General features: G+C 40.4%; 1 protein-coding gene across 1 annotated transcript in view; it reads left to right on the forward strand.

Moving 5' to 3' along the window:
• CNTN1 (contactin 1) overlaps positions 1 to 19,600 on the forward strand; it is a 266,198-nt gene that overhangs the window by 124,490 nt on the left and 122,108 nt on the right. The gene's annotated exons all lie outside the window — the stretch shown is intronic.

Genomic DNA, 19,600 nt, shown 5'->3' on the forward strand with positions numbered 1-19,600 from the left:
CCCTGATCCGGAGCCAGCTGGTGGGTGTTTAATAGCTGCTGCTTAACCTGTCCACCAGGAATTTGTTTAATCTCTTTTTGAACTGGTTTATCTCTTCAAATGCTTATAAAATGCTTTCATGACACTCCTCTCTGCACTTGTACTATGTTCTCATTTTCAGCCTGATGGGAGTTTAGACAATCATGTCAAAACTTCCTCAAACAGGGAAAGTATGAGGATAAAAGAATTTAAAAACGGAAATATGTGCTTTCCCAGAGAAACTTCATTCCCTTAACTACCACAGTGTGTCTTGGATGCTGTAATGTGTTTCCTCTTTGTTCCCCATGGTGAAGATGAATGCTGTGCCTCAGTTCTTTTCAAGGTGACTCTTAAGAATTTTTCCCTTTTATTGTATCTCTGCTGTGACTGCAGAGGCTTCGCAGGTGACTTGGGTTTTCCCGCTTCTGGTGTGCATCTTTGATGAATTATAGACTTCCTTATAATGCCAGCTATTTATAATAGAGTCCAGAGAAAAAGAAGAACAGGAGTAAGTGCGTGTTATTAATTTCTATACTTGCCATGTTTATTTGCTTTCTTAGCCCGATAGAAGTATGCACAATTGAGGCCTGTATAAATGTTACTATTTTGCACTAATTATTCATTTATTAAATTCTGTTAAACTATGAAAGATAAGACAGGACTTAGAAAAAACAGTAGAGATGATTGTTTTTTCAGGCGTGAAAGGAAAATTGAAATGCAGTCGTTTCCATCTGTAGTTCCCTTTTATCCTTAGCCTCACTTTTATGCACATCCAAAACCTTGGATGTGCACAGTGTGAATGTAATTCACTTGCATTAAATGAAATTTCAGCCAAAACTTCTGATGAAGCAGGTACCTTGAGTAATTAACTGCAGTGGTGCAAAATGAGACTGCAACAGGTAAGGTTGCAAGAGGTTATCATCGGTTGTGAAACTAGACCCATTGCCTGCCCAGTGGCCTGATGCTGTGAATCAAGTCATTGGATGTAGGTGCCATGTGGCTGTGCAGTGCGATGGCTCTTGAGCGAGGCTTTATCATGGGCAGTAAATACAAGGAATTAGCTCTGCTGTTGGTTACGATGAAGGGCAAATCAAAAAGTCTAAGTGTCTTGTTTTACTCAAGTTCATCATGTTTAATGTGGGAATAGCAATGCTTCCTTCTTCCCATGTTTATTCATCTTGTTTATTTGGAATAAAAGTGCTTCGGGAACTTGGTTATATTTTTGTTGTACCCAGAACAGCAGCTTTTGAGCCTTTGTTGAGAATCTTAAGACTTTCCTGTAGCACGGATGGTAACCATGTCCTTGATTTTAATGACTTTGTCCAGCACTAGAAGATGTCAGAAGTCTTTCTGTGAATGTTCTGTATATCTTTGTCAGTATTTCTCGCTGTGTGGAGCTCAGCTCCAACACCTGCATATAACCCACTCACTGTACCTAATTATTCAGAGAGATTTCTGCAGTAATGTCTGTGCTGGAACGTACCTGATGGAGTTTATAAACCAGAGGCTAAGGTGCAGTTGTTCATGGAAGCCAAAAGAACGAGGAATAAGTAAATAACTTGTTTACTTATTTAATAATAACTTATAAATAACTAATAAGTAAAATAAGAGGGAAAGAGGTGATGTCTTTGGGGCAGCAGATTGACACGAGGGATTTCTAAGCTGAATTGAAAGCTTGAAAGTGAAGGTTAAATTTCAGGGTGTGGACATTTTTGCTGATTTGATCCAATTTCTGTCCTCTCAGAAATGAATGGTGAGTAGCTGGATTTGAAAGAAATTCTACTGAGTCACTTCATTTTCATCTAGTAGCCACAGGCCAGTTTTGCAGGTTGCAAACTCAGTTAGGTGTGCTGTGGGGTCACAGCTGGCAGACAGCTGTGCCCAGTGGTGCTCTACATCACTGGAGTGAGGGACTCCGGGAATGCCACCAAGGTCTAGAATGGCCAGAGGATCTGAAAGGCAACAGGATTAACATCCTCTTCGTTATCAAGCCATATAACACACTTGTGTATGACTTTTGAGTGAACAAAAACACGATTTATCTTCAAGTTGTGTTTGTTTGATCTATGTTCCCTCAAAAATGTAACTAGAAATTCTCAATAGCTGAGAGCTGAGGGTGGTGTGGTGTAGAGTCCCTATAATTTTTTAAAGTAAATATCTTGTAGGCAAACTCTGTAGGAAAGTGTGAGGCAAACTGGTTCATCTAAGACCTTCCCGTGTGTTCCAGTCAAGATTTTCTTGTTGGTTCGTATGTGTTTATAACAGGTAAAAACAGCCTAAAAAAAATAAATGTGTAAATGTTGTCTCTTTGACAGTTTAGAAATGGTTCAAGTTAGGTGATAATTGGTTAATTTTAAAATTATTAACAATTCGATAGTTTGGCATAAATTCAGTTTAAAACTTTGAGAGTAGTTTTAAGGTTTTCCCTGCCAGTATCTGTAGAAAATAGTTTTGCTATATGCAGCATCCATACAAAATTGATCAGTCTACTTAAAAATAATATAGTCTGTTGATTTTTATGTTATTTATGATGAGGCTGAGAATGCAGTGCTGAACATCTTTAAGACTTTATACTATGAGAATCACAATTTGTGCCCTGTTAAATTCTTTTGATGTATAGTTAATAAAACTTGGGCTGATTTAATATTCAGCAAGCAATTCTCTTCTTTCTCTGTCAAAAAAGGGTGAAGGATGGGATTGATGCACTATGCTTAGGCATCCTCTTCTCCAGCACTTAATTTTAAAATTATATTTAGATTGTAAATTTAGCTGGTTTTAATTAAAAAAAGGTTAAGATGTTGGAATTAAAATGAAATGTTTTGTCTAAGGGGTTCAGAAAAAAAGACACTGAAAAATTTCTTTTGTTGTTTTGTCTGAGAAGTGGTTAGCTACAAATATTCTGATTTTCTTAGCTCTAAATGTATTTTCTGGAAGAGGAATAGCTGTAGATCAACCAATTAACAAGTCTTGGCCATGAACCACCACTTAACTACTTTACAGTAGCCTAGTATGTCACCTAGATAGATTTTCTGACGTTATGTTAGGTTGTCCTGCACGCTTGCTATAATTAAGATAAATTTGTTCCTTAGAAGGTGTTCCAACAGATTGGCTGTGTCCATGTACGTTATATTGTACCAGTATATTGAGAAAACAACTCAAAATATTCAGCTGAAAGTAAGGATGTTTATACCACACTAATTTTTTTAATCAACAGGTAATCTCAGTTATGCTAAATCTTGTGGGAATTTTTTCGAGATAATATTTCTTTATGTGAGCACCTTATTAACATATGCCAAAAGTGTGTCCTGTGGCTGCATGTGGGCTGTGTAGCCAGGGTGGAGAAGCAAGAGACCAGCCATGGGAAGGACTGAAAGCAGAAATCCATGTTGATGCATGGCTCTGAAATGTAGAAGAGCATTTCTGCACCTGTTTGGTTGCTTCTGGGGCTGATGCCCCCACACCATGATTCTCTATGAAAAGACCGATAGGTGAAGCTTGCAGAATTGCCTGTGTCCTCTGTTCCCCATCTGCTAGGTTTACTGCCGGAAGGCACAGTCAGATTCTCATGGTTAATCTTTCATTATGATTATTTGAAGAATTATGGCATTACATTTCATTATGACATAAATAATTTCCTTAGGCCTCTCAAGCCTTTGATGTATGACAAGCTAATCTTAATCTAAAGTTGAACACCTCCATGTAATTATTTGAATAACAGGTAAGGACGGAGTTTAATGCAGTGATCTGGAAAACAGCGGCTGCCTGTCTAAGGGCTTAAGGTAATCAAAGCCCAGAAACATAAAAAGCTGCTGTATTCAAATTGTTACTTGTTTACTTTTGAATTCATTTTTTTGAACATGGTATTTTCTAGTGCTTTATTAGTAATAGATTTATTTAAAAATAGATTATTGTAGAATAAGGAAAGGCCTCCTGCTGTCAGAAAGCATTGTGTTCTTTAACTTATTTCAAAAAGATCTCAATTTTTAAGAACAGTTGTTGGCTCCCACTCCTTCTTTGAAAGGTTGTTCCAGAATACTCCTCCCTTGATGTCTATAAATTTAATTCTAGGCAAAGCCAATTTATTTTTCTAAACCTAACCCCTGAATCAAATACTTTTCTGAAGAGTTATCTGTGAAGCCTGATTTCTAGCTACCATCCCTGTTCTCATCAAATGCTCATGCATGTTTCATTGCCTTTTATCATATGCCCAGGATTGGAAATTTTGTGGCGCTCTGATTTTTTTACTACCACTATATTTAAAATCAGAGACATGAAAAGGCAGCATGCCCAGGCATCAAACCAGGCCTTTCCTTCTGCCTTGTCTCTCAGACATAGTATCATTGTCCTCAGGCTCTTCTGGAGCTTTGCTCTACACACGTGCAGTACTTCCACACTTTGAATGTGCTCGTATAGATGATCGACTTTAGTGCAGTTTAGGGCAGCATGGCAAGTTTGGTCACTGAGACTTCTTTGAGTCTTTTCATTGCCCTTCTATCTACAGACACGTGGGAGCCTACAGGGGAATTTATTAGGGATAGCACATCTTTAAAGATTTCATTTGAGAGAAGTTGTAAGTAACTTTTCTGTCCCACCTTTATTTGTCCAGACCAGAAGTAACTCTGCTGAAGTCTTTAACATTATACCAGTATAAAAGTAGCTCCTCTTCTTGCTCTCGCATTTCACTCACAGCTCTCAGGCCTCATGGAGACACACAAGCAGGGCGAAGTCTGGCTTTCGCTTGTTGCTCTCCTAGTACAAGGGTGATGGGAGAACAAGTGGTGTAATGCGCCATGGTGACCGCAGATCAACAAAATGTCCTCAAGGCGGTCATGTCAACTGGAGTATTTGTCAGGTTTAATCTGAGAAAAAGTCAGTAAACCATGTCATGGGATACTTTTTGTTAAGGCTTTTCTGTTGAGATTCACCTGAATCTGGTGACATTAGGCATGTATCAGTGAAGAGGCTTGTGTGTATCATGGCTCTGAAAGCTCATCAAGCACGTTTAGTGACGAACGGGCAAAAACCCCATCTGGTGGAGCCCTCTCTGTGGTATTTTGCTTTGTCACAATTCTGGAGTCCAGCACAGATGGCACCAGAAAATGCCCTCTGGCCTCTGAGCTGGAGAAGAATTAAAGTCCTGTGGGCTACAGATTTCTCTAGAGCTTCTAAGTCTAGGACAGTCTTAATGTCGCTCTTGTTTCGTTCCTTCAGAAATGAGCAAGTTAGGCCATCTTGTTTGTACCAAAACAGCACAGTACTGGCTTTTTTTTCCATTTCAATTTGCTCAGCTCGACCTTCTGAAGATTTCTGTCCAATGTGAAAACAGTGATGTCCTTTCCTGGTACCCAGCTCATTCAAACACCACCGTAGTTCAGTCATTAAACTCAAGAAAGTCATCCTGTGATTGAACTGTTTGTTTAGTGAGGCTAGCCAGTTTCTTCTAAAAATCCAGATTTTGCTGCTCAGCCTTATCCAGGAAAAAAACAGTTCCAGATTTATATAGAGACAACTCAGGTCTAGTGGCCTCCTTAGCGGGACAGGCACAAAATGAGAGTGGGGCAGGAACCTGACAGCAGGAAACGATTGTTTTTCTGCGCGATGCAGAATCCAATTTCGTCCAAGCCCCTTGGCAATGAGATGAGCATGACCCTTCAGTAAGATGTCTCAGGTTATCAGGACTGCTGGAGTAGCCACGCACAGCAGTAATGCACTGTGTCGTGGCTGCAGTGGCAACCATCATATTTGGTACAAGCAGATGAAGCCTGTAAAAAGCTAATGAGAAAGAAATGGAATTCCTTTTCAGCTTTGAGCTACTTGTTATTAGGATTTACTTAGAATAAGAGATTAGGAATATGAGGCAGAGGTGATCCAACTTCATTTTTCCTTGAATCAGAGAAAGAAACAGCTGCACTGGCAGGACTCAAAGGGGTTGTAAGGGACATTGGGGATAAATCACAGCAGACAGATGGAACTTATTCTGCCTTTCAGTTTTTAAAAAAGCACAAGAAAAAAGTTGAAAATTAGCTTCAATACTTTTTATGGCATGCATTTATCTTCAAAACATCTCCTTTTTGATGCTAGTTCTAGCAACCCTAAATTGCAGTGGTCAGAAAGGCTTTTTTGTGGTAACATTTATGCCTAATTAAACATTAATAGAAATATTTATTTATGATAGTGAATCAAACTAATATACTTATCAGGCTTCAAATAATAAATAAGCAATGAACGAGAATCAGAGAATAGATGAAGCACTCTTTTTTATTTTTATATTCATCTTCTAGATTTGTGGTACTGAAGAGCGTGTGTATGTGTATACATATATATATACATATGTATACACACACACACATACATGAGTTATTTAGGGACTTTGCCTTCATTTTGTGTCTTGCTTTTTAATGAAGTGTTCTTACATTGATTAGACTTTTTTAAAGACATTCCAAGAGCTCTAAAATTCTCTTGAGATGTAGGAATACAATAATTAGGGGTTGAATTATTTTGTTACACAAATTGGAGCAGTTTATAGAAGTGTTTTTAACTACATCAGCTAAACTCAGAGGCCATATTAAAAAAAAAAAAACAAAACCAAAAAAACCTCCTTTGTTATATTCTAAATCATGGGTTAAAAAAAAATTTAAAGACCTTTAAGAAGATTTCTGTAGCAAGCCTTAGTATAGAACACGGTAACAGAGATTTAATCTAGCATTGGAATTGCTGCTTAAAAAATTCTTCCTGGACCACTAGCTGGTAAATATTGTGATAGGCCAATGCAGGTTGCCTTACTCAAGCAGATTCATTGGTGAGGACTCATTGAAACAACAGACACTACACTTGCAGAGTCACAAACAGAGAATGAAAAATGAAATGGGTAAGGCAGGACCAATTCTATTCTCTATTATCTACCGGCAGTCCTGGTTAACTGGAGAAGTTCCAGCTGACTGGAAATTAGCAAATGTAACACCCATCTACAAGAAGGGTCGGAAGGACGATCCAGGGAACTATAGGCCTGTCAGCCTGACCTCGGTGCCAGGCAAGGTGATGGAACAGATCATCCTGAGTGTCATTACACGGCACATGCAGGGAAATCGGGGCATCGGGGCCAGCCAACATGGATTCACGAAAGGCAGGTCCTGCTCGACCAACCTGGTCTCCTTCTATGACCAAGTGACCCGCTTAGTAGATGAGGGCAGGGCTGTGGATGTAGTCTATCTAGACTTCAGTAAGGCATTTGACACTGTCTCCCACAGCATCCTCCTAGACAAACTGGCTGCCCGGGGCTTGGATGGGTGGACTCTTCGATGGGTTAAAAACTGGCTGGATGGCCGAGCCCAGAGAGTGGTGGTGAATGGGGCAAAGTCCAACTGGCGGCCGGTCACTAGCGGTGTTCCCCAGGGCTCAGTTCTGGGGCCAGTGCTGTTCAATATCTTTATAGATGATCTAGACGTAGGGATTGAGTGCACCCTCAGCAAATTTGCAGATGACACCAAGCTGGGTGGGAGTGTCGATCTGCTGGAGGGTAGGAAGGCCCTACAGAGGGATCTGGACAGGTTAGATAGATGGGCCGAGACCAACGGCATGAGGTTCAACAAGAACAAGTGCCGGGTCTTACACTTCGGCCACAACAACCCCCTGCAGCGCTACAGGCTGGGGGAAGAGTGGTTAGAAAGCGGCCCGGTGGAAAGAGACCTGGGGGTGCTGATCGACAGCCGGCTAAACGTGAGCCAGCAGTGTGCCCAGGTGGCCAAGAAGGCCAATGGCATCCTGGCCTCTATTAGGAATAGTGTAGCCAGCCGGTCTAGGGAAGTGATCGTCCCTCTGTACTCGGCACTGGTGAGGCTGCACCTTGAATACTGTGTCCAGTTCTGGGCCCCGCACTTCAAGAAAGATGTTGAGGTGTTGGAGCGAGTCCAGAGGAGGGCGATCAAGCTGGTGAAGGGTCTGGAGTGTCTGACCTGTGAGGAACGGCTGAGGGAGCTGGGGTTGTTTAGCCTGGAGAAGAGGAGGCTCCGAGGTGACCTTATTGCAGTCTACAACTCCCTGAAGGGAGGTTGTAGTGAAGTGGGAGCTGGCCTCTTCTCCCGGGCAACTAGCAATAGGACAAGAGGACATAGCCTCAAGCTTCACCAGGGGATGTTCAGGTTGGACATTAGAAAGAATTTCTTTTCAGAAAGGGTCATTAGACATTGGAATGGGCTGCCCAGGGAGGTGGTGGAGTCACCATCTCTGGATGTGTTTAAAAAAAGACTGGACATGGCACTTAGTGCCATGGTCTAGTTGACATGGTGGTGTCAGGGCAATGGTTGGACTCGATGATCCCAGAGGTCTCCTCCAACCTGGTTGATTCTGTCATTCTGTGATTCTGTAATGATAAGTTTAATTCAAAACAAATGAAAACATTAGAGTACAACTGCCAGGTACTCCATGAAGGAGCAGGATGAGACCAAAAAAGAGCTTCAGGCATTTGGAACCTCCTCCAACCCATCTGTTTTCTACAACTATTGGTTGGTGCTGAGATATTAAGTATTTAGGGCATGTCTGCACCACAGATCACAGATCACATGTCTGCACAGCACTATACCCAAGTAAGCTGGCCGTGCAGTGTGGACAGACTCTTTGCCTGTCTTGGTGTGTACCGTGCGCTTCAGGCTCTTCCACGCTGTGGCCTGCGTAGGTTCCCGAGGCTCCAGTCCAGTGGTGCTGCGTCCCAAAGCTGCAGAGCCTCAAATGATTGTATGCAAATAGATGTCCAGATGAGGACATTTTCCCACGTGATTTCAAATTATGTAGTGCATCAGTATATTATTCCCAAAATTGCAGCCTGGATGGGTTATAAATTGCTCATAAGAGTAATCTATGCAGATTCTTGATACTAAAACTTTGGGGAATTAGAAAATGTTACAGAATTTAAATAAATTATCCCTACTTTAAAATTGTAAGGTAAAGATCCAATTTCTGCTACACATAAATCTAACAACATTGCCAAAACCACATGGTAAAGTATGAGACTAGTAATTAGAAAATTGATTGACTGGAAGTGTTAAATGCAAAATGGAAGCCTTGCAATGATGGGTGTCTCTGAGATGAATGTGAATGGATTTACTGTGTCACCTTTAGACCTTTAGAGGTTGGAACGGAGTGCCTGAGATCATATTTGTATCATTTGCAACTAAAACAAGCACGAAACTTTCCTGAGCCTCTAAAGTTAGCCTCCGAACTCCCTAAGTTGAATAAAAGTGATCAAGCTTTCAAAAATGCTGACAAGCTAATTCCAGTGAACTCCGAATGGATATGTAGATGCATAACATGTTTAAATGCAAGCCATTTTTATTTAAAAGACCGTATGTGAATTTTAAACCTACCTTTAAGAACCTAGGTTTACAAAAACATGAGCTACAAGTTATACCTGACACTGGGTCATGCGTGAGCTCTCCTGTTGGGGCAGTGCAGGCATTCCCGCTTTGTCAGCCACTGACGTTTCCTTTCCTTAATTATTTTCTTAAATGATTCCTTCTTAACACAAATGTTTTTACCTCTGGTCTTCATTCAGAGCTGAAATAAATTTGTCATTCTTTGATAATTAGGAGGCTGAAAAAATCATATATTTTCTCCTTATAAAAATCTGAGTGGTAAAACGACTGACTGTAGGTGGAACAATAGATTTGAAATTCAGTAGTGGGCTCTTAGCTGAGGAAATGACTTTCGATGTCCTTGTAAAAAATGTTTTATTTGATTGACTTACTGGCTTTGAAATTACCTGAGTGAACAGCATTCTTTTTTTTCCCTCCTCCAGCAGACAAAATACTTGTCTTAGGTGTTGTCCATAGAGGGCTAATTTCATTGTAAAATGTGTACCGAAAGCCTGTCCTTCATGAAGGGCATAAGTGCACCTTCAAATAAACCTCATGCAGCCAAAGAATAATTACAGTGGCTTTACAGTACATGGCACTGAGACACTGTATACAGCCATCCTTGTTCCTGTGTTAATGCAGAAGTGCTTGGGGTTCTCTGGTGGAGCTGTGGCCCTGGTGTTCCCAGCTTGATTCTCCCTTTGGCAGAGAGCCCGCGTAATCACAGGTATTTTAACAGGACTGAGCTCTTGAGAGCTGACAGTATGCCGCACACCCGATGTTTGGTCACGATGCTAGAAGTTTAAGCCTATGCTGAATACACAAATGTGGATTGAGTTCAGTTGTTTTTGTCATTTTAGCATAGAGTGACCAAGGGGAGAGCATAAAAATATTCTGTGTTGAAAGGATGTTGTCTCTGGAAGACAGTCTTTGAGTTGGCAGGAAGGAGAAACATATTCCAGTGTGACTGTGGCTAAACCAAGAGGCCCGGTTATCCTGACTGTACCTGACACTGATGTTTGAGTGTTTTACTGTGTATAAGCAGTTTTTTTAAAAATAGCTATATGTAAGAGTACCTAACTTTTATGTGGTACTTGAGCAAAGTCGTCCGTCTGGCTAAGGTGGCAGTGTGACATGACAAGCAAAGTAAAATCAAAGAAGCAGCGTACAAAAAGGCTCATATTTTGTAATGGGAAGATGAAAGGAGATGGTAACAAAAAACTACTGCTTATTTCTTTTGTATGCAAAGGGGCATGCATATAAGATTTACTGATTTGTGAATAGTGAGAATACACGTAAGCAAAATTCCGTGTGCAAACAGAAATTATGTAAAATTTTAAAAGTGGTCCTTCTGGCCAAGTATTTTCTCTCCAGGAGTTTCAAATAACATATAACAAGGAAAGAATATAAAAAAAAGGAAGAGATTGCATAATGTACTCCTACAATGTTCTGTCTATCCCCAGCAATTTATTACTTGGGAATTCCCAAATTATAGCAGCCATCTTTGGGCTTAATTGTATTTTAAAGTTTTCTGTATTGAACTGTTGTTTAATTGCTTTTGGATCCATTCAAAAAATTTTTACATCCTTACACAATTAGTGGTGAGATCCATAGTACACATGTTGCTGCCATGGAGGGAGCTTTTGGTGCCAATCGCCAAATTTTCCTCTTTCACTGTAAAGCTGCAAGGTGCATGTAAACTGCATTTCTTCTGATGAAACTGAAGTGGAACTTGTGCTCCACGTGCACCTTTATGTGGAGCCTCTCTCTGGGACACATTGCATGAGCAACCTGTCTTTCAAGGGACTTGGTAAGCAGAATATATGCAGTTTAGGAGTACAAAGCGTAATTTATTGCTTCATATATGCAATAGATAGGGCTAAAAAGCTACCAGTTACCACTCTCAAAAAGATGTTCCATGTGTCCTGCTGTTCCACAGTGGGCACCAGCCATGCGGGGAAACAATGTGCCGCCAGTGTGCCTCGCATTATCTTCAGTGTTGCTGAGTTGCCATCTCCTGGTTCCTGGGGGGTTTTTTTGGGGTTTTAAACTTTGGGGGTTTAAACCTTTAAAACCTAATGGGTTTAAGCCATTGCTTTTCCTCTTGAACTGCTGAGCTGTTCTTTTACCTTCTCAACAGTTACACTGCTGACTCTGCTTTTCCTTCTCTTATCTTGCATAATTTTAGGTTACATAGTGTTTCACACTTTCCTAACACTTTCCATGAATAAACCTGAGCGGAGGTTGCACAGCCGGGCTGTGCTAAGCTCAGTCTTGCCCCACAGACAGCTGAGTCCCTGGGCTGAGGAGGCACTGCCAGCAGTGAAGGGTTCAGTCCTGGCACCACACTAGAGCTGGGCAGAAGTGCACATCGTGTGGGTGTTAGGTCCTCTGTGCCCGTTCCCCCTCACTGCCTCTGGTGTTGACACAGTGTCCGTCACCGGTACGCTTCCACCTACAGCGTTTTGGAGAGGAGGAGAATGAAAAGACCAGAACTGTTTGCAGTGCCTAAGCTGGTGACATCAGGCATCTATAGAATGGCATCGTGACATTTTCTGGTGTGTTTTGTATTTCTTTTCCTAGTAACGCTTCACAAATTTATTTTTCACTGTTGCTAATGAGCAACGAGTTTACTTTCTTGTTGGCTCCTTCAAAGAACTCCAACAGAGCTGGGAGGCATGATTTCCTGCTAAACACAACCCAATTGATTTTCACTGATATATCACACAGCAAATTACAAGAATATATATGAAGGTTTGAGTTACCATTCCATAAAAGATGTCATTTTTAAAAGAATAATTACTGCTTTTTCTCATAGCATACATAACTACCTTAATTTCTTAAATTTCTTAACAAAAAAGGATACTATTACATACTGTGTTCAGTCCCTAATAATTAATGTACTGTTACTAAACATCTAGCATCAATGACTGCAAAAGGATATAGAATACATAAGGAGTATAAAAATGCTGCAGTTTTTAGTCTGTGCACAAAGAAATGTTATAGAGAAATATATCTTACTAAGTATCAACTGTACCTTGACTACTAAACATATTACGGTATAAAAGAATATATTTTAATGCATTTGTATTAATTTGTTTTGGTAAATTTATTAGACATAATACATATAAATGAACTATGGTGTATCAAATCAATTAGTATTCTTAATAGTGAGTCTCAAGTTATTTATGCTGAGCCCACAGGCAATGCAGTAGATTTTGAGGAGTTTTTACAAAGCTGCAGTGTTTTTTGGGCTAAGTTTACAAAATGCTAGAGAAAACTATTTAAAAAAAACCCCTTTTAAATTATTAATTGTAACAATTGTAATTAAAAGCATAAAACTTAAGTGAAAAGCAATAAAAACAAATTGTTATAATTTATTTTATTCCTTTTCTTCCTCCTTGGGACATAGGAGCAGCTGTAATTACTGTATGAGAACATTTACGCTTGCCAGGGAAAAGCGAAATACATGTAATTGATAGCAACAGCTCAGTTTCTCACACGAGGAGAATGAGTGTTTGTGCTTACATCCAGTAACTGCAGCCAGTTTTCCCTGCCCAGTCTGCAGCAAGTGACCTTGCCGTGGCTGCAATGTTCCCTTGTTGGGGGAGTAGAAAACGGAAATATCCGAAAGAACGTGGAGCTTACAGAAATTGGAGTGACGATTTTCTACATCAGGAAGCAGCAGCTAATGATGCTATTTTCTTAGTAATATCTGTCTATCTGTGCATGCTGAGTTTGCCTTAGGTTGCAGCCTGTTGTCCGTCTGAAAGATGGACACCCAGAAGAGCATGAACTACACACAGGGTGAGGATGCCTGCATTTGTTACATGGCATATTCTTTCCAGTTTCTGGGAAAAGCAAGATGGTAGTATGCATCCTCTTTAAAATCTCTCTTTCACATTGCAGACCAGCAAGAACACAGATCCTGGTTTAGCTCCACTGGTTTGGGAAGGGAAGTTAGGGCAAGAGAGCCAGAGGCCGGGAGGGCACCCAGCGTGGATCCTCCCCACACATCTGTCTGCAAGCAGCAGTTTTAAGGCATTGTGAGCCAGAGGTCGCATCTGAACCATCGTTTTCCATAACAACCAAAAGTCTAAATGTCTATTTATACTTCTGGCTTCCTCAACATCCAGTGACAACAAGTTCCCTAATTATCTATTTATTTGAAATCCAGTGCCTGATTATATCGCTGGTTATATTGCAAGATACAGTGAATAATCACTCTCTTAATTTTCTCTACCTCATTCACGAGGTTATAGACCTTCTTAGGTTATCAGTCATTCCTTTTATGAAACAAGGAGTACAGATTTATGCAGTTCTTGTTTGGAGGATGTTCCATACACCTAGTCTTCCTCTCTCTCTCTGTAATTTCTCAAGTTCTGCTTATTTTCCTTTTGAGTGGCCACAATGGCGGCTGGATAAAAAAGGTGGGCTCAGCACAGACTTACAGAGCAGCATGATGATTTTTTCTATTCTCCTAAATTAGAAACATCAGTCTTAGAGGCTAAATGCAAGCTGAGAGCAGTTGTTTTGAGTTCAACTTCAGTGTTTAAATCAGACTAGCTGGGAGAACAAAAGTTTGTAACTTGTGGTGCAAGGTGGGAGTACTTACAGAAAAGGGATGAGATCACTAGTTGTTATGAGAAAGAGAAGCAATTTTTTTGCCTCAGGAAAGTGGTACCCTTTGCTAGAAGCTAGCTGGGAATTTAATATAGCCCAGAAAACTAATAAACCTATTGAGTCCAAGATACTTAGTATGTGAGCATTTGTACTGAGGCTTAGCTTTAACAGACGTTTGGTAGATTTCCTCAGGTTATCAACACTGAGACATCAGAGAAGAAGCTGATGTTTTGTAAGATGTGTTTTCTCGCTGATGACAGGGTGCTTCTATTGTTTATCAAGGGTAGAGTTTGTTCTGGTGCAAAATGGTTGTTTAGTGTCAGCCGCACAGGCGCACGCAATAAAGGCGTTTGGGACATTGCATCAAGCGTATCGCTGGCCGTGCGGATACAGGAGTTTGGATGGTTCTTGTAGGAGCAGCACTTTTGTTTGCTGGTTGTGGAGATGGTCGCCAAGCTTTGCGTTTTCTGCCCCGGCATGAGCTGGTTCCAGTGGCAGAGTATGTTTGTGTGAGGAGAGTCTGCTCCTAACAAGGAGCTTAACAAAACTGAGGGATTGCTTGAGCAGTAGGAGCAGATGTTCTGGAAAAAATACATGAGGTAAGATCATTTTTCCATGTGGGTTATCATTCTTAAATTATTTTTCTGTATAGCTTCCCTGGGAAGGCTGTATGTGCCATCTGTGGATGTATGGCAGTGTGAGGCTTCTTTCTCCATCAAAGCAAGTTCGTGCATAGCATTCAGAAAGCTCATTTAAAGCTGCCCATTAAAGTTAACACCCCCTCTCTGCTCAACATGGTGTAACCGCATGACATAGTTAAGTTGAACTCAAAATTATTGTTCTCAGCTTGTAGTAAGCTTTGAAGGCTGCTGCTACTGCTAAGAGCCAAAGAAGAGTCAGAAAGTCTGAACGCTTTTTAGTTTTTTCCACCTATATGAGATACCACTGGTATTGCCTTTGTCTAGAAGTCATCATAGCTACGACATGACCAGTAGCATTCCCAAGTGTAGAGCTCTTTTTGACTACTGCTGAGAACTGGATTGATATTTTTAGACCCTTTATTCATGCTAAAATGTGGGGGGGGTTGAAGTCATAATGACTGATTTAGACTCTATTTTTCTGTATGTAAGGGGTTTTTTTCCCCAACGTTCATCACTTTCTGTTATTAGAATTGAATTTCATCTGCTATTTTACCATTTTAGCTTCAGTTACTTGGTACCATGAACTCCTGTAATTCTTCACGGATAACTTGGATCTTACTGCCTTGAAAAGTGTTATATCTTCAGCAGTCTTCATCATCTCAGTGTTTTGCCCCTTTCCCTCTTGTTTATGGATATGTTGAACAGCAAAATATCTGAGGGGTCCCTCTGGTAGCCTTGTTCCATTGTGAATACCAACCCATTGTTCCTACAGTTTCCCTTCTTTTAACAGTTATTAATCCACAAGAAGAGATTCTGGGAGGAGAGAGTATTTGCCAGGGAAGCAGCCCCTGCGATCTCCGGGCAGAGGCTGCATGCGGGTCTCTTGTATCCATTGCTTTGCTAGTTTCTGCATTTGTTTTTTTCACAAAGCCTGTGTCAGCAGAGGAGGATGCTTCAATGCAATTCTTACATGGCTAAGCTGTTTTTTCCCTTCTTTATAGACTTGCCGCTGGACTAAAATAAATAATCTGAAGAATACAAAGATACTATTTTTGTTATAGCTATATCCCGTGTAGGTGAAAGTAAGGTTGTATCATCGCTGAATTCTGAAGCAAGGTGACAGTAGATGCATGAATTTTGATAGTTTCCAGCTTTAGCTGTTGGGACACATCTGTTGCAAAAACTTGCTATTTAGATTTGTGGAAAGTACGTATGCCATTTTAACTGGCCAGTAAAATTCATGGTGTGGTAAAACATGAAGATGCTAGCATACAATAAGGAAATTTTTAAGTCTGTGTTGAGTAGACACAAGAGTAAATACAACAGATGGTATTCCAGAAGGCCTGGTGTTCCTACTTTAAAGCAAAACAAAACATGATGTTAGGATTAGGATAATTGCAGTGGTGTGGCTGCTAGCTGTAAAACTGCATTTTCTTCCTTCATTTCTTTCAGTGTTATTGAGGCTTACTGAACAATTTCAACTTCTGAAGTAAGTTGGAGAGGTGATAAAAGTGAAAAGTGAGCTAAAGAAGAGTGTTAGCATGAGAGTATCTCTAACTCCCAGTACTGCCATTTCCAAGCTGTGCAGCCTGATAACGCACGTGCAGTGGCTTTTCTTTGAAGCACCAGTGACATCCAGCGGTGGCATCCAGTTGGACAACCCCCAATCTGTCAACTCACAGATTATCCAAAGATCTTTAATAGTCAGCCATTTGAAGCTGGCAACTCAGGACTGTTGTACTTCCTGCCCCAATTCAGCTATCTCTGTTTTATTGTTTTCATTTTGGTAGAACAGGATTTCTTTTATTGCTGCTCTGACAATGAGGTGCAATGAACGCCTCCAGCTGGCATTGCCTTTTTTGTTGCTCTGCGTGATATCCTAATTGACATAGTATTCTGGAATCTGCTTATGAACTGTATACTTTAGCAAAAGGCTGCAGGATCATTAAGATTGCATAGTTGACTTCCTGCAGTGCTTATTAGGGGTGAATTCATGTTTATTTGTAGTGTTGACAACAGAAGCTGAAACCATGTATCCTTCTACTTTATTTCATTTTTAACACTTTATTGTGAAGTAAAAGTAGCTGAGATTTGTAGGAAATAAAATAATATGTAATAGAAACCTTAGATCTCAGCTGGTTACAAACTGTTATTCCTATATTAAATTTATCATCAGGTTTGTAATGGGTTGTGCTCAATTTCGTCTCTTGGTACTCAGCGTTAGCACAAGTCAAATACAGTTAAAATGTTAATTGTCACGCTTATTAGAAGATAATTTCATGGCAATAACACCTATCTGACATTCAGCTATTCTCCCAGACCTTTAGGGAGAAGCCGTGAGATTTGCAGTGTGTCCCTCTTTACCTTTAAGCTTCTTCAGCAAGAAGTAAAAGGGATTTAATAAACAAGCTATGGCACTTAAGTAATGTTCAGTACACTACAATTCGTATATGTTTTTTCCACACAGATCCTTAAGGAAATTTCTATTTTATAATAGTTAATTGTTGAAATAACTTATGCTAATCCTCAGTCTCATCTCTCTCAAACATTTCCAAATGCTTCCCTGCAAAAGAGGTAATTGGCCACCAGTTACACTCTATTGAAATTTCTGTTTACACCAAAATTATTTACAAGAATACGTGAATGAGTTATTGGATGCTGCTGGGCAATGGCACTAATACAGTTACTGAAAATCAAAGTAATCAAAGAAATGGACTCCATGTCCACTCCTGGAACTGTTCATCCTCCAGCTTAAATGAACAAAGCTCTATTCAGATCAATTTAGCTATGACTCAGTGTCCAAATTCAGTCGAAAAGATTATGCATAAGGATCACTGTAAGGTGCCAATTTTGTGTAACTTTGCCAATGATAATAGAATAAAAGTCCAAATGTGAATAGCTACAAATGACTGAAGGGAATAAAGCTGAGGCATGCAAAGATTGGAGGTGCTTTCAGTTAGTTACATAGTGAAGTTTGATACCATTTACAGTAGTACTTTAGTCTGTACCACGTAAATGGAAGAGAGTCACATCCTAGAAAACACCATTGCAATTATCTGATGTTGTTGACCACAGTAGATGGCCCGCCTTGCTGATGGTCTTCTTCAGGAGGCATTAAGAGGAGATTAGGGCGGAATTGCCATCAGTATTCCCTCTACTATTTTTAACCCACTGAGGACTTGGTTTCTAGTGCTGTCTAGCACATTTCCTCTTCATGCTTACAGTGTGTTTAAAAGCAAAATCTGCATGTAATTAGCATTGCTAAGGTGGCCTGCAGGTCCACCAAACCCCAGTAGGTGGACATGGGCAGACTTTTGTCATCACTGACCAACTCAACAGAGCAGACTGGAGAAGTGTGAACTTTGCTGGAGTGCCTGATTATCTTACCCTTAAGGTCCTGCAAAAAGACCATCACCATCATGTCTGATGTACTATGACAGCAAAGAAGTGGGCTGCAAAGGCATCACAACTATCTCCCCTTTGGGAAGAGGTAGGTTATACTGCAACAGGTATATAAGGCATTTTTTGTCCCCTCTTGGGTGGCCAGCCTCCTGGGCTTTCTTCCTATAGGAAATGCCCTTTCATGACAACATCCTACGTTGGCTCATGACTGCCACAATCAATTCCTGGCAGAACAGTGACAACTGGTCTCCTGGAAGTGAAGTATTTGAGGCAGGCACAGGCCAGCCAGGGCTTGGCAGCTGCGACGGGGTGGGTCTGGTTACTTCATCCTGGAGCTTGTTCTGGTGGTGGGCTAAGGAAATATTTCTTCTCTCTTATTGCCAGAGACCAGAACAAAACAGACTGTAGGATCTAGCTTCCATCACTAGTGTCTTTTTTTCTCTTATTTGTTTTGGGTTTGTTTTGGCATTTGTAACGCAGATGATCATCATGAACAGAATGTTAATTTATCCCTGGAAAAATTACAGCTTGCTTTTGTGAGACAATCTGTGGATTCGTGTGAATCTTTCCCTGCACTGAAGAAAGATATCTATGTCCTAAGGCAATTTATCTTTGGGGAATTATGTGACCTTGTACACTTCATGAAATGGATGAAGTCATGATTTAATCTCATGGTGGCATTTTATTTTAAATTGTAGAGACGGACCTTTTTATTGTGCTTTTGCAAAACAAGCAGTTGATCTTCTGGGACATTTAAAAGGAAGTGTGTGTGGGAAATCCTTCACTACAGACTGAATGACAGGGAAAAATTAGAGGCTCAAGAGAGGACTAAAAGGCCTTGTACCAGTTATCTATACAGAAATAGGTTTCTTCTTTTTTATTACCTTACCACTAAGTAAACATTTCCTAGTAAAGTAGTTGGCCAGGTCTTCAGACTTAACCAGTCTGATTTAGTGTCAAAGAAGGGACATAATGTTGATGGTACATAGGATGATAATTGAAAGAACCTTGAGATACAGAACCATGGCTGCTGAATTTTCAGTTGTCCCTGAAAAGACAGGGACTGTAGCAGGATTTTTAAAGTGACATAACTTCAACATCAAGTAATGGATATCTCTAAAATTAACTTTTGAACAGCTACCTTTGTGATGAAAAATCATCTTCACTTGGAAATGGTTGGTAGGTCAACACAGGCTATTAAAGATGAACCCATTGCAGAAAGCTGGGAAATAAAGTATGCGTGTCGGCTTTATTTTGCTGTAACTTACTGAAACTGGGACAAACAAGCCTGGCATTGAGGCATTTGGAACTGAGCAGTCCCCAGCTGCTTTCATGACATAGGAAACTTGCCACCAGACTACAAAAGCGTGGATAATGCCTCAGTGATTGTCCTGGAGTTCTTCTCTGGCTCTGCAAGTGGAACTTGAAGTTTGGCTGGCAATGAACAGTAATAATCCTCTGGCTAGACGCTTATGCAGAGTGCAGCAAAGTTTTAAACTCTTAATTTCATTTTATTTCCTGAAGACATGCACAGAATGGAAGTGTCTCCTTGATGCGAAAATTAGCCAG

This window comes from Nyctibius grandis, chromosome 5 (assembly GCF_013368605.1).
Source record: "Nyctibius grandis isolate bNycGra1 chromosome 5, bNycGra1.pri, whole genome shotgun sequence".
NCBI lineage: Eukaryota > Metazoa > Chordata > Aves > Nyctibiiformes > Nyctibiidae > Nyctibius > Nyctibius grandis.